The sequence below is a fragment of the Lemur catta genome, chromosome 11 (genome assembly GCF_020740605.2).
Source record: "Lemur catta isolate mLemCat1 chromosome 11, mLemCat1.pri, whole genome shotgun sequence".
Taxonomy (NCBI): Eukaryota; Metazoa; Chordata; class Mammalia; order Primates; family Lemuridae; genus Lemur; species Lemur catta.
The window spans coordinates 14,350,994-14,365,233 of NC_059138.1; the positions used below are offsets into that span (position 1 = coordinate 14,350,994).

The 14,240-nt window shown below is 36.8% G+C and overlaps 1 pseudogene; it reads left to right on the forward strand.

Annotated features, from left to right (window-relative positions):
- The first annotated feature begins 1,105 nt into the window (after positions 1 to 1,105).
- Positions 1,106 to 7,717, forward strand: LOC123646957 (annotated as a pseudogene).
- The last annotated feature ends 6,523 nt before the right edge of the window (positions 7,718 to 14,240 follow it).

Genomic DNA, 14,240 nt, shown 5'->3' on the forward strand with positions numbered 1-14,240 from the left:
ATAGTCTGAATTATTGTCCTGCAAACTGTTGAGCAATTTCTCCAAAGATGTTGTAGTTCTTTCTATATTCAAGGGCATTTCTAATAGAATATTGCTAAACTTGGTGATTTATCTTGTCCTTTTAATATTTTAGCAATGACATGACTAAATGTTTAGAAAACATGGTTATCAAATTTGCAGATGACATAAAATTTGGAGACTGGCTAATATGATAGATGTCAGAATCAAGTTTTGAAATGATTGTGACAGGCCTAATTCAAAATGATGACATTTAACAAAGATAAATGATCCTGCATTTTTGTTTAAATAATACATGTTACAACTGGATTGAGAAGACCTTTCTTTGAAGCAATTTATATAAAAATAATCTGGAAATTTTTGTTTACCATGAAATATAAATTTGATAACACCCACACAATTTTAGTTTACTGAAATGGGCCATTTGGGACCAAATCAAATTTCGCGATAGTCTCCTATACTCTGTGCTAAACAGACAACATTGTGTTGATTTTTGTGCTGCATTTTGAGAGACATACTGACAAATTAAATGGTATATGCAGTTAGAATTCTGAGATGGTTAGTGCTGTACAAGCCACTTGTAAAAAGGTCCTATTTAAGGAATTGTAGTTATTTTCAGTGCAACATAGCGGTTATGCTCATAAATTATGACATCAAAGAGAACTGAGTTCCAGTCCCAGAATAGCCATGGCAGCCTGACCTTGGGCAAGTTATTTAATGTGTTTGAACCTCAGTTTCTGCATCTGTAAATTGCTTATGATAATAATGACAAAAAGGATACATGCTGGCAGAAGTTAGATTATAAATAGGGAATGCACAGCAGACATATTCCATTTGGCTTCATCTGATAAAACTGATGCAAGAAAGGGGATTTTAATTTAATATATTCTAGTAATTTAAATTATCCAAGAGAGTAGTTAAATTACCCAGTTAAATTACCCAATAATTTAAATTGTCTTTATAGGTAATGAGTTCTTTGTCACTGAAGCTATTCAAAGGAATCTGAGTTCCTAGCTCTCAGGAGATTCTTGCTGTCAGGTGGAGCTTTGATGATGTATGCACACTAATTCTCATCTTACATATAACCATGCCATTTATTCCTACAACATGCAGTTACTGGTGCCAGGCACTACACAACCGAGAGACAGATGAGCAGGTGACCTGCCTCTGAGCATCTGAGTCTAATGGACACACACACATACTCAAACAGTTACATTACAGCTGGCTAAGGGACGAGTGTGATGCACTAAAGCAGAACAAAGGAGGAATGCCTGAAATAGCCACAGTTTACCTTCTGTTAAGATTTATTTTGCCCCATTGCTTATTTTTGTTATTATTTGAAACATCACCCTTTAAAATTAAAACAACAGAATAACTTTGAGGTATTTAATGGCTTGCAACAAGTTTTCTCCCAAATCCTATTCTGGCTTTCTGTACATTTCTCTCTCCCAAATCCTTCCTGGACTCTTCCTCTTTAAATTTCCCCACCTAATATTTCTAGGGCAGTAGAAGGGACAACACAGTATGTTCTTTGCATTCTGTTTTCTTTTTCTCCCTAAACAGACCAAATGTCGTTGTTTGCTGAAAAGTAAGGAATAGCCATTTGTAACTATGATTGAGGTCCACCATCTTTTCTTTTGACAATAGTTTCTTCCAATTATGTGCCATTAAAATAGTCTCCTTTTCAGGGCTGAGTTCTGAGCTTCCATTTTGACTGGACTAGAGCGTTCCACAGTTGCTTTGGCTCTTCGGAAAAACACAACCAGGCGTAGTTTTTGAGCTTTATCTCCCAATTGTACGGACATTCAGCCCTACCCTTCCTCTCAGACTGCTGCCCTGCTAGGTGTCCAGTCATGGGGACAGCACCACATCATCCAATTTGGGAAGGGACAGAGAAAAAATACCTGTTTCTGTTAATGAAACCATTTTATTTATTTCTTGGGGGAGGCATCTGCAAGGAGGGGGTGACTTGACTGCTGATCTCTCTGCATCTCTGCAAAGAATGTTTCTAGAGTTCGAGAGCACTCTGCATTTAGATGTAAAGGAAGAGAAGCCCCGCTCCTTGGACAGCCAGGTGGGGTTGCTATAGACTTAGAATGCTGTTGCTTAAAACAGAGCCTGCACCTAAGTCATATCAAATCCCCAATGATGACAACCTTGTTTTTCCACTTCTTCCTTTGACTGCTGAATCCATCCCACATTCAGTGCACAAATTGATTAGGTAATGAAGATGGATAATCAATCACTAGGCTGGCAGAAAGTCCGGGAAGGCATCTCAGACAGAGCCATCTGATCCCCGAGGAAAGAAGGATACACAGAGGTTGGTGGCTGGCTAGAAAGAAACATTCTCTTGAGCATGAGACAGTTGGGAATATTTTTCTCCTCATACAGTTCATACTTTCAGTTCACATTTGAACCTTGAAGTATTACAAGAGTTCCTTAGCAGGAATTTAATTTCTAGATATTTTTGTTATTTTTGTTTACATTTTGGTTTAATTTCTAGTTTTATTTTCTAAATTATCAAAATTTAAGGTATGATAAGTTCTGCTTTTTGAAATTTATCAAAGTTTTTTTTTTCAAAGAAATGTGTATGATCAATCTTTGTCAACATACCAAGGACTCTTAAATGAGAATATACTTTAATTTTCATTACTTAATATGACTAAAGGGGAATGGGTAGTGAGAAGTTTGGGACAATTCCAACTCATGACTAATAGAGAAAGTACAGCCAGTTTTCAATAATTCTATAGGCACATTAGCCAGTACATAGATTAACATGTTTAAAGCCACATAAATTGGGGTCATCATTCTACAGCCCTTTCATTTCTTTCATTCTCCTTTTCTGTTCCTCATAAATTTTCTGTTAATTCACCTAGATTTTCTGTATATACAATTTTATCATATTTAAATAGCTACTGAATTTGCATTGTTGTTTTCCTACATTATCATTTATTGCAGAAGAGTAGTGTAAATATAGCCAGATTTTGTTCTTTTGAACATAACCATATATTCTATTTTTAATATTTTGTTTTTAATTGGTTATTATTTTTTCCCTTGAAATCCTAGAGGGTTTTCTCTTTTGCCCTTGTAACTGCAAGGAAGATGTTGTATGGATTTAATGTAGGTTTCTTATCTGGCACATGATGATCCAAATTTATTTTCACATTCATGTATTTCTAATTGTTTGTTTGATTTTTAGCTAAGGAAGTATCAATTATGTTTCTTATCATTGTTTTGGATGTAATTATTCATCACTTATTCAGGAACAATTGTTATTCTTAGTTTGTATCTTATTTCTTCTTATTATCTATTGTATTCTTTATTGTTTTCTCTTTCTCTCTGCCTTATGGAAAACTTCTCAAGTTTGCCTGGCATATCACCAATTCAATTTTCTGCAATGCCAATTCTGCTTCTTATTGTAGCCAAAGAAGATTAATATTTTTCTTTTCAATTGTATTTTCAGTTTCTGTGAAATTATTTTTCATCCCACCCATCTCTCATGCATTGTACCTGGATAGATCTTTAAACTAGCCAGTGCTTTTTTTAATTTTCTTGCGTGTTTCATAAGAGCGTTTTTATTTGATTTCAGAAAATTAAAACTGTTTTGTAGTTGTGTGTGTGTATGTTTTCTGTATGTACATAAATTTTTAGAAGTTATTCTTTCTCTAAATTTCTTTAAGTTGAAATTCATTATTTTATAACCTTGATATTTTTACAGACTCCATGTAATAGCGGTTGTTTTAAAATTTCCTATTCCCTTATCCATTAATAGAAATAAGAGTTATTTTCCAGAGACATTTTTTTCAGGCATAAAGTGCTCTATCTCTGTTTTATTTTCAAAAGTCAAATCCTTATTTTGGTTTATAGTTGTAAGCCAGAAGTTTCAAACTCTGTTCCAAGTGCCTAGCAGAATTTCATAATAATAATAGCTAACATGAACATACTATTTACCATATTCCAGGCATTGTTCTAAGAGCTTTATGTATTTTCATTCACTTGATCCTCCCAAAAGCCCCATGAGATATTTTATCCCTATTTCACAGATGAGAAAATTAAGGAAAAAGGAGGTTAGGTGACCTTTTGAGATCTCACTTCTGGTGAGTGGAAAAGTCGGGTTGTTTTGGCCCAAGACTCTCTACCTCCTACTTAACTAATATAGCTTATCTTCTCTTGTTGATTTTTTTTTTTCCCACATCAGAAGTTCATAACTTTTTTTGGATCTCAGTTATTTCCATGAAAAAAAAAGACAAAAGAAAACCAAACAAACCAAAAACATTACTAATATGCAGCCAACATTTTGTATACAGTCTCATACAGTCTTGTATACAATGGAGCTCTGGACCCTCTAGGTTTAGATTTTCTGTTTAAATGGATCTAGCAGTAATATAAAGTACCCTATCTTTGGAACATTCCCATGCCAGGGCTGTTCCTGTGTGTTGTTGATGATTCCTCAAAATATGTCATCCATCTTCCCCCTATATCCTGCTTAATTATTTTCTGGAAATTGTGTCCCACGAGCTGAAAGAGAGATCTTGGTGGGATAAAATGGGGAATAGCATTCGGATAGCTTAAAAAACAATCACTCATGAGATCAGGAAATTTCTGACTTGCCTTTTGGGGATTATTGATTCAAGGGGATAAACAAGATGGCAGAATGTTAAGGTTTTCCCAAATTGGTCAGGAAATCTTATTTTCTTTCTAGCAATTTAGTGGTAGTTTGTCACAAATTATATTTTTCATTAACTATGATAATAGTGGAAAACTGTTATTAATTCATTTTATTAGTAAATAGTAGGTAGATGAGTGTGTATAGACATTTATATATTTTTAAAAATAAATATAGCGGACATAATTTGCAAACTGTTTATATGCTGTCTTTTCTGACATGGTTTCAGTTTAATTGTATTGTGTTGTGAACTTGTGCACTGTTTATTGTGATCTCAGAGATATATTAGTAGAAAAGAAGGCAATCACTGCTCAAGGAAAGGATCCAGGTTTTATAGGGCCTAGAGCTTCTGCAATCTTAAGAATCATTGTAAGTTTTTCTTTTTCAATACTTCATTACCAAATAGGTACAACAGTGAATGTTTAATTAGAAAGAGAAAGGAAATCAAAGCAACTTAAAACATTAAAAAGCTGACAACTATTGATTAAACGATTATGGTTTTTCATGATGGAGGCTGATGTCAGCCTTCTTGTCAGCTTCTGATATTTATGGTTAAGCAAGTCATACAACATAGATGTTGGTTCCTCATTTATCTTGCCATTAGAAACATTGTAGACAAGCATTTGTATATCAGCTAGGCACTCACAAGGGATGAAAATTACAATGCAAGTTTTGTTTTTTCCTTTGCACTTAGCAGAGTACCATGTGTAGCAATAAAATCATTTTGGAATAGAACCATAGAATCATAAAATTTTAGAACAATAATGGATATAATAGATTGTATATGGCTGTCTCATTGACGTTTTTTATTTCAGTATTGAGAGAAAATCACAATGTTAAACACTGGCATCAAAAGAAAAAGTAGATTGCAAAGTATCTTTTAATATCTTAACTAGGTTAAGTTAGATATCAAATAATATAGGTATATTTTTATTGCTATAAGATGAACTTTTCAAATTAATTGTTTATATTTAGTTTTGAAAGTAATTTTACTATATATTGTGACAAATGTGAACCTCAAAGAACCAGTTCTTCAAGATGGATCCCAAGTGGCTAACTGGGCCTAAATTTAAAATAGAGGCAAGAGGTCATTTGCAGATTAGGGGTCACATGTACTCTGAGTTCCCCCCAAACCCGCACCTTTTATCTTTGGGACTTTCACAGCTCACCTGCACCAACGAATCAGAACTCACCTGCCTCAGCCAATCAGGCCTTAGCTGTATCAACCAATTGGGGATCAATTGGTCATTGTGTTGACCAATCAGAACTCAGCTGCTCCAACAATCAGAACTAAGAGTTTCAATCCCTAATTTGCATAAATGGACCTAATTAGGGACCCGAGTGGGAAGTTTTTGCTATAAAACTCTAGCCTTCCATTTGTTTTCTTGAAGGCACCTTCATTTTACACTGACAGCTGCATCGGCTGGGTTTGCAAACTATTAAGTGGAATAAAATCTCTTTCCTCCAAAGTCCTTTCCAGAGAACTTTTGTTCACAATACTTATGCATTAACATGAGATTTTTAGTTTATTTCAAGCTGTGACCTTACTTGATTTAAATTTTAAAACATCCTATTTACCATCAAAGTACCTAAAGATGTTATTTCTTTTAATTATAATTAATCAAATTGAATATCACATTTTCAAGTTGAAACTTATTAATGAAAGACAGCTGTTTGGGAGGACGTGCTTGCCTTGCAGGCTGAAGTTGCCCAGCGTGAGGAGGAGCTGAGTTTTCTGAGGCGGCGGCTCTGCTGACGGAGCAGGAACCCCAGCCAGAACAGCTGGATGCGGTGTCGCGCTGCCGCTGAAGGCCGCCCTCTCCCGAGATGAGATTCTGCGCTATAGACGGCAGCTAATATTGCCCGAGAGCTGGGCGTGCACGCACAGCTTCGCCTGGCAGCTAGTGGGCTGCGGTGGGCTCGGTTGTCCACTGGCGGCACAGTACCTGGCAGCAGCCGGCGTGGGCCGCCTCGGCCTCTTGGACCGCGACGTGGTGGAAATGAGCAACCTGCCCCGCCAAGTGCTTCACGGTGAGGCGCTGGCCGGCCAGGCCAAGGCCTTCTCGGCTGTGGCCTCGCGGCGCCGGCTCAGTTCGGCGGTGGAGTGCGTGCCCTGCTCCCAGGCCCTTACGCCAGCCACGGCTCGAGGCCAGGTCCGCCCTATGACTCGGTGGCGGACCGCCCCGACAACGTGCCCGCTCGCTCCCTGGTTAACGACGCGTGCGTGCTGGCCGGTCGGCCTCCTGTGTCTGCCAGTGCCTTGCGCTGCGGGGGCCGGATCGTAGTCTGCCGCTATGCCGGTGGGCCTTGCTACCGCTGCGCATTCCCTCAGCCTCCCGCCGCTGAGACGGTGACCAGTTGCGCCGATGGATGGCGGGGTGCTCGGTGTCGTGACTGGGGTCCTGGGCTGTGTGCAGGCACTGGAAGTGCTGAAAAGCGCTGCGGGTCTGGGCCCCTCCGATAGTGGCAGGATGCTGCTCTTCGACGCCCTCAGAGGGCTTTTCCGCTGTATTCAGCTGCGGAGCCGCAGGCCCGACTGCGCAGTTTGCGGAGCGGCCCACTGCGACTGAGCTCCAGGACTGTGAGGCCTTCTGTGGCGCCTCAGCCAATGATGAGTGCCGCTCCCTGCAGTTATTGGGCTCAGAAGAGCGAGTTTCTGTCACCGGCTATAAGCGACTTCTGGATTCTGGGGCACCGCATCTGTTGCTGGACGTCAGGCCCCAAGTGGAAGTGGACATCTGTCGTTTGCCTCATACCGTCCACATCCCTTTGAAACATCTGGAACGGGGGGTGGATGCGGAGAGCTTGAAACTCTTAGGAGAAGCAATCCGGAAAGAGAAGCGGGGCACACAGGAAGGGCCTGATCTCTCCATTTATGCCATTTGCAAACTGGGAAATGACTCCCAGAAAGCTGTGAGGATCCTCCAGTCCTTAGCAGCAGCCCATGAGTTAGGCTCTTTTACGGTTCGGGATGTTGTGGGGGGCCTCATGGCCTGGGCTGCCAAAATCGATGGAACATTTCCACAGTACTGAGGTGACTGGTATGGGCTGATGAGAAAGATGTGAATTGCCATAATATGTCAAAGATATATTTATTTGCATTTTTTTCAGTAATATGGTGAAGAGCCTGGGATTCTACATTATCTGTGAATTCATGGACTCCATTTTTTATAAGGAGCATTTTGATTGTAATGTATTAGATGACTGACTTATTAATGGATTATAATACTGTTTCTGAGAACTGTCATGTGGTTTTAGCTCTTGGAGGATGTCTTGAACATGGGAGATGCAATGTGACAGGAATTTGTATTTTAAACTGCGGATCATTTACCTGTCCTGCTTTTTATTCATCTGTCACAAACAAAAAAACTCTAAATCATTCATTTTATGCCTGCAATTAAGATGCAGTAAACTTAATCTTGCCAAGTTAATCACAGAGGATATACTTAAGGACAGTTGATTATTTATTAATACATCCATTGGGTCTTATTTCTACTTTAAATGATAGAATATACTCTACAGAAATAAGTGTTTAATATGTAAATTGTGTTAAGTATCTGTGAAGTGGTCATTCTGTTTAACATTTAGAATTAATATCAAACTGAGATCTTTACAATTTAGCAAAATAAAGGAAATTACCTTTGTAAAAAAAAAAAAAGACAGCTGTTTTACAAAGTACCAATGTGTTTCTGATTCTGTAGAAGAACTAGTGACTTTTACAGCTGTCCTTGCGGAGTGCCAAGTAAAACTTGGCAGACAAAAAAAAAAAATTTTAAATTAAAAAAATTGTAATAAAAGATAAGCAAAGCCAAAGCCTTGATTTTGGCTTTGTTTTTGCATATTACTCCATATTAACACTTGCTTTCATCTACTTTCTGTAAGATAAGTGAGAAAATGTAGTGTTTGGAGAAAGGAGAAGTTAAGCATCCAACACTGAAAGGAAATTCAGTTCCATCTTTCCTTCTATCAGTTAAAAAAGTTCTTTCTTATCATATTGTCAAGGCACTGATGGTAGGTGCAGGACAAAGGAACATGGCAGTTCGGAAACATCTGGAAAGTTCTTGTTATTTCACTATCTCTTCCTGTTCAGGCTACTGCCTTTCTCAACTATTCTACAGCTAAGTGGCAGAAGCCAGAGGTAGTAAGCAGTTTTAGTTGATCTGCTAGCATCTGTGTGTAGCAATTGGCCTAACACTGGCCTATGAAATGCCAATATGAAAGCTCCAAGAAAATGATCAAATTGTTCTTTGATGAAATTCTTGATAACTTTAATTCTTGAACTTCTCTCTTTTTCTCTCTCTCATATCTTCTATTTCTTTACTAAATATTAATAATAAGATTAACTTGTATTGAATCTTATAAGCCTTTGTGTCTTTTCATAAAATATGATCTTTAATATTGAAACTAAATATATTTTAACTTTCAAAGTTTGCTTTAATATCAAATCGGCACAAAGCAACTTGGTTAACTTATTTTTTAAATATATATATTATCTGATTTACCAGATATCTGCCTGTTCATGACCTGCTTTTCTTCCCAAATGAAAACAGCTTTATTGTTTGTAGTATGATACATGATTATTGTAAAAGTTCAAACCATAGAAATATAAATGATAAAATGAAAATTGCCTGAAGTCCACAAACCAGGGTTACTAATTCATTTTATTAGTAAATATCTAGTAGATAGATGAGTGTGTATACAGGTTTATGTATTTTTAAAAATAAATGTAGTAGTCATAATTTGCAAACTGTTTGTATACTGTCTTTTCTGATATTTAATGTCAGATGATACAGGTTTATATCATCATTTCCAATGACTGTAGAGAAATGCATTCTTTTAAAAAATATTTAAATAGACTGATCTTATAATTTGATTTTCAAAATAAAACAATTTGAGAGTGAAAAGGGACACACCTTATAATTATGACAAGACAACAGCCATGAGCTGGAACTGTCCTAGGAAAACCAGGATATCCTGCTGCACTATACTTAATCAATCCCATAATAGTGGACATTCAAATTGTTTCTAGTTTTTATAATGTTATCAATAACACTGTGATAATTTCTCTGTATATCATCTGTATATTTACATGTTTATCTGATCATCGATTTAGGAAATATTCCTGGATATGACTGTTGAGTCAAAGGATATATGCACTAAAACTTTGATAAATGTTTCCAAAACACTCTCCAAAAGTTTGTACATATTTACACTCCCACTAAAAGCAATAGCATATTTTCCTCACATTGTCTTCAAAATAGATATACTCCATCTGTTTAAACCTTTATCGGACAGATGAAAGTATAATGTCTTGGTTTTCAATTTTTTAATTTTGGTTTTTGATAGGTAAAATTATTTTTTTTGCTATTTAGTACCAATTTGTATACATATGACAATGTATGAGTCATAAGGGGTTCGATAGGAGAGTAAGAGAGAGGGTGTCATCTATTCTTATGCTTCGCCCGTTTTTATTTGGGACTTTTTTTTTGGTCTTCATTGATCTATATGAATTTTTGTATAAATGGATAGTTATCGTCTTATGAATCAATATTATAATTGTTAAGCACTAAGTCTTTGGAATCAATATGAGCTTAATGCAAATTCTACTTTTAGAATTACTACTTTTGGGACTTTGAGCAAGATCACTGAAATTTATAGTTTCCTCATTTGTAAAACAAGAATAAAGAATTGTTGGAAAGATTAAATTAAGTAATGCATGTAAGTGTTAAAAGATCACTTGTCAATTAATAATAATAAAGGTAGCTACTAATATTATTATTATAACAATTATGTTACAGGTATACATTTTCATTTTATCAGGTGATTATTACATTTTTAATCTATTTTATGCCATTCAGAATTTCTTGCTTTTCTTTTAAAAGTCAACAGAGTGTTCAACATTTTTTCTTTATGTATTTTTACTTTTGATGTCATGTCCTAGAAAGGATTTTTTTTTTTTTTTTTACCTGTAGAAGAAAACAGTTGTCCACATATTCTTCTAAAGCCTTTCTGGTTTGAATTTTTCATTTTGAGTGACCTAAAATTTAATTTGCTATTATAAGTAAGATAGAGCTATAGTTTTAGTTTTTTTGCCCCAAATGACTAGCCAGTTGCTCCAAGCCATTATTGAAAGAGGAATTGCCTTTCTCATGTTTGAAATAACAGTATTTTCATATGCTAAATCATATTTGAGTCTATTTCTGAACTTTCTACCCATCAGTTTATTTCTGTTTAATTGCCATACATTGGCCATCTCACTCTGCTGCTCTTGTTCCTTCCAATGCCTCCACACTTCCATATTCTTTCCAGCTGTACCAGCCTCTAGTTTCCCGAATAAGTCTGCCTATATTTCATATTTTCATACCTGATACTGTGTTTTACTTTACTGTAAGAGTTTGCTACTCCCCTCCAACTCACATGCACACTTAATCACGTAGTGCTTTTATGTCTTCAAAACCTCAGTTCTACTGACAGTCTTTCCTTAGAGTCTAGCTATGTTTTGTGATCCTTCTTTTATATTCTCATGGAACCATATTAATGTTTCTACCAGGTTAGTTTTCACATGGTAATCATTGATTTGCATACCTTGATTGTACATCTCTTCCTCTAGAAAGTGTCCAGAGATCTTGCCTTATTCAGTTTACATCCTCAGTGCCTGAAGCATAGTAGGTGTCCAATAAATATCTTGAAGTGAATGTTTTGTTAAATGTTGTAAAATATTCAGAGAAAGAAAAACACATTGTTCCTTTTAATAATTCAAAGCATCAATCAAAGGCCTGAGCCACATGGTAAATTATAGAAACCAGAGAAGTGAGCAAAAGCTCAACTTTTTTTTTACAGTTTGAAGAGTTAAGTAGGTGATTTCATGCCCTAAATAACCTCTCTCTAATGGGGAAAATATAAATATATATATTTTAAAGAGATATGCTTGGGGGAGAGGAGTGGGAAAAATGTCCATTTGTCCACTTTATTTTGCTTTTTTTTTAAAAAAAATAAATTTATTGGCCCTTGGAAACAGAATTCAGATCTTGGAGCAGAGAACATGACTTTAATGGAAAGTTTCTCTCATTAGGGAACACAGAGGGACATAGGACTTCAGAGGCAGAGGAGTGGTGTTGTGGAGTAGAATAAGCTCAGATATGGCCCCAGTGACAGGAATGGGGAAGTGAGACTGAAAGGTTTTTGTGCTGCAATCATTTGTTAGAATAGTGAAGCTTTCACAGCCAAAAAAAAAAATCTCCGAGACATAAAAAACAAAACAAAAACAAAGGATTATGTCTAAGTCAGAGAAGTTATACCCTCAAATGATTTCTGATTCTGAGAACATTCAACAAATACATTATTCCGTGTTATATGCCCAAGATGGTCCTGGGCTCTGGAGATACAGCAAAGAGCACGGCAAAACCCCTCCCCTCCTTGAGATTACAGAGTGCTGTGCGGTTAGTCTGCTGAGGAGAAACTGCCACTGGTGTTCTAAATTAAAAGTAAGATTAGGTAGAGGGTAATTAATGTATACTTAGTTGTTTTTATTCCTTTCCTTGGTCTTTCCACAGGGTAATGAAGAAATTATTAAACAATTTGTACTTTAATTATTATTACTTATTTCCAAAACAAATGTTATTCATGCTTTTTTCCAATTATTATGTATCTATCCAGTAGTGGACATGTCTATTCCCTAGCAATGACTACTAATGTTATAGATCTGGAAGCTCCAGAGAGCAAGAGCCTTGTCTAAAGTTGTTCTTGAACCCTGGTGTAGATGAGAATCTGCTTTGGAGTTTAAAAAATGGATTTCCCCCGTGGGTATTCTGATGCAGTAGGTCTGAAATGGAATTATATCATCTAAGGACACCCCACGTTGAGCACCGCCACTTTGTGGAACTGAACATGTATGCTTACAAAATGAGGTGGTGGTATTTGAATAGACAAATTTTTTTCCCCCAAATGATTTAAACCTCCACAAATACTAACAAGTTGATTGCTTCAGTTTAGCAGCCATTCCAATGAAGGGCTGAGGGAAGAATTCCTGTTTTACCATTGGTGGCAGCTCTATTCCACATATAAAGACATTGTACAACACTTATGGGAGATGAGAGAAGTGCTTTCTTTTTTACCACCTCTGCATTTTATAGACAGTATATATAATTTTGATCATCACTAACTAGTAATAGATAACATCCCTAAATAGTCAGACCTACAGATGACTGGCATCTAATTTGATAGCTAAATTTAAAGGTCTGATCTATTAGGGTATAAGTGGTATGCTGAGTTTTATATGCATTCCACTCTCCACCCTATTTGAAGAGCCATTAAATCATTAACAGCCATATGAATCATGCCAGTGACATCATGCTTTTTCCCGCATATGTGTGTACCTTTGTCCTTGCCTGACGGGCAAATCTCTCTCTCTCTCTCTTCCCTCCTCTCCCCTCACCCCCTCACACACACACACACACATACACACCCCTCTCATATGCTCACATATACTCACACAGGCACAAAAATATCCTCTCTTTAGATTTTTGTTGGACTCTTCCCATTCTTTGTAAAACAATCAGCGAGACAACTGAAAAAAGAATTTGAAAGAAATATTTTTCTTCCTCTTCTTCTCTCTGGCTGCTTCCCAATGAACTTAAGCTATGCAGTTCTGGATTCTGTCTGACACATCTTAACTACTGACATTTAGCAGATGCTTCTCCAAGAAATGGGGGAGGGTGAAGGTGAGGCAGGGGTGTGATATAAGTAATTAGACTAACGATGTCTCAATTATCAAGATGTTCCCACAGTGTCCCCTTCTGTTAGCAAATCTGGAGCAGGGAGGCTATCTTTAGGAAAGGAAGGGTGAAGTAAAAAGATACATTGATTTGGATCTACAATAGGCTGAAGTCAGAAAGTTAGGCAGGAGTCACGAGTCTAGTTTGTAGACCAAAAAAAAAAAAAAAAAAAAAGGAGGCAGATAAATCCAGCCCTTAATCTATAAGAGATACCGAACTAGTAAAAATAGACTGAGTTTTATAATCCCCTCACCTCCATCCCATTGCTGTGGCTGATTTGATCCTGTGATTGTCTCCATTAATGTAAATGTTAAATAATTCACCTTCTCCTTCTCCGTGAGTCTCACAAATCAGTTGTATGTTGGTAGAGTATAGAAAAGTCCAGGTTTGGTTGCTCAGCTCAAAAATTCAATTTATTCAGTTCATTTAAGAGTAACTATACTCTAGGGGGTGGATGGCATCACTGTAGCATGAAACTAAAAATGTTAGCTTTAGTCTGGCACTTTGAACATAAAAGATATAAACTTGGACTTAGTTAATTGCTTGCCATTATCTACTGTTTGGACTTAGAAGCAGAGAAAATAAACATTGAGAAATACAAGTAAGATGTTAAGCCCCTAAATGACTGAATGAACCCCCCTTTGGACAAGAAGACCCCAGAGAAACATTAAAAAACTAGTTTCTGGCCATGATGGGTTAGGAGGTCCAGCTCGCCTTGTCATAGCCCCTCCTCATCAACTGCAGTCAGGATTTCTTCTCTACAGGTTAAATAGAACCAGACA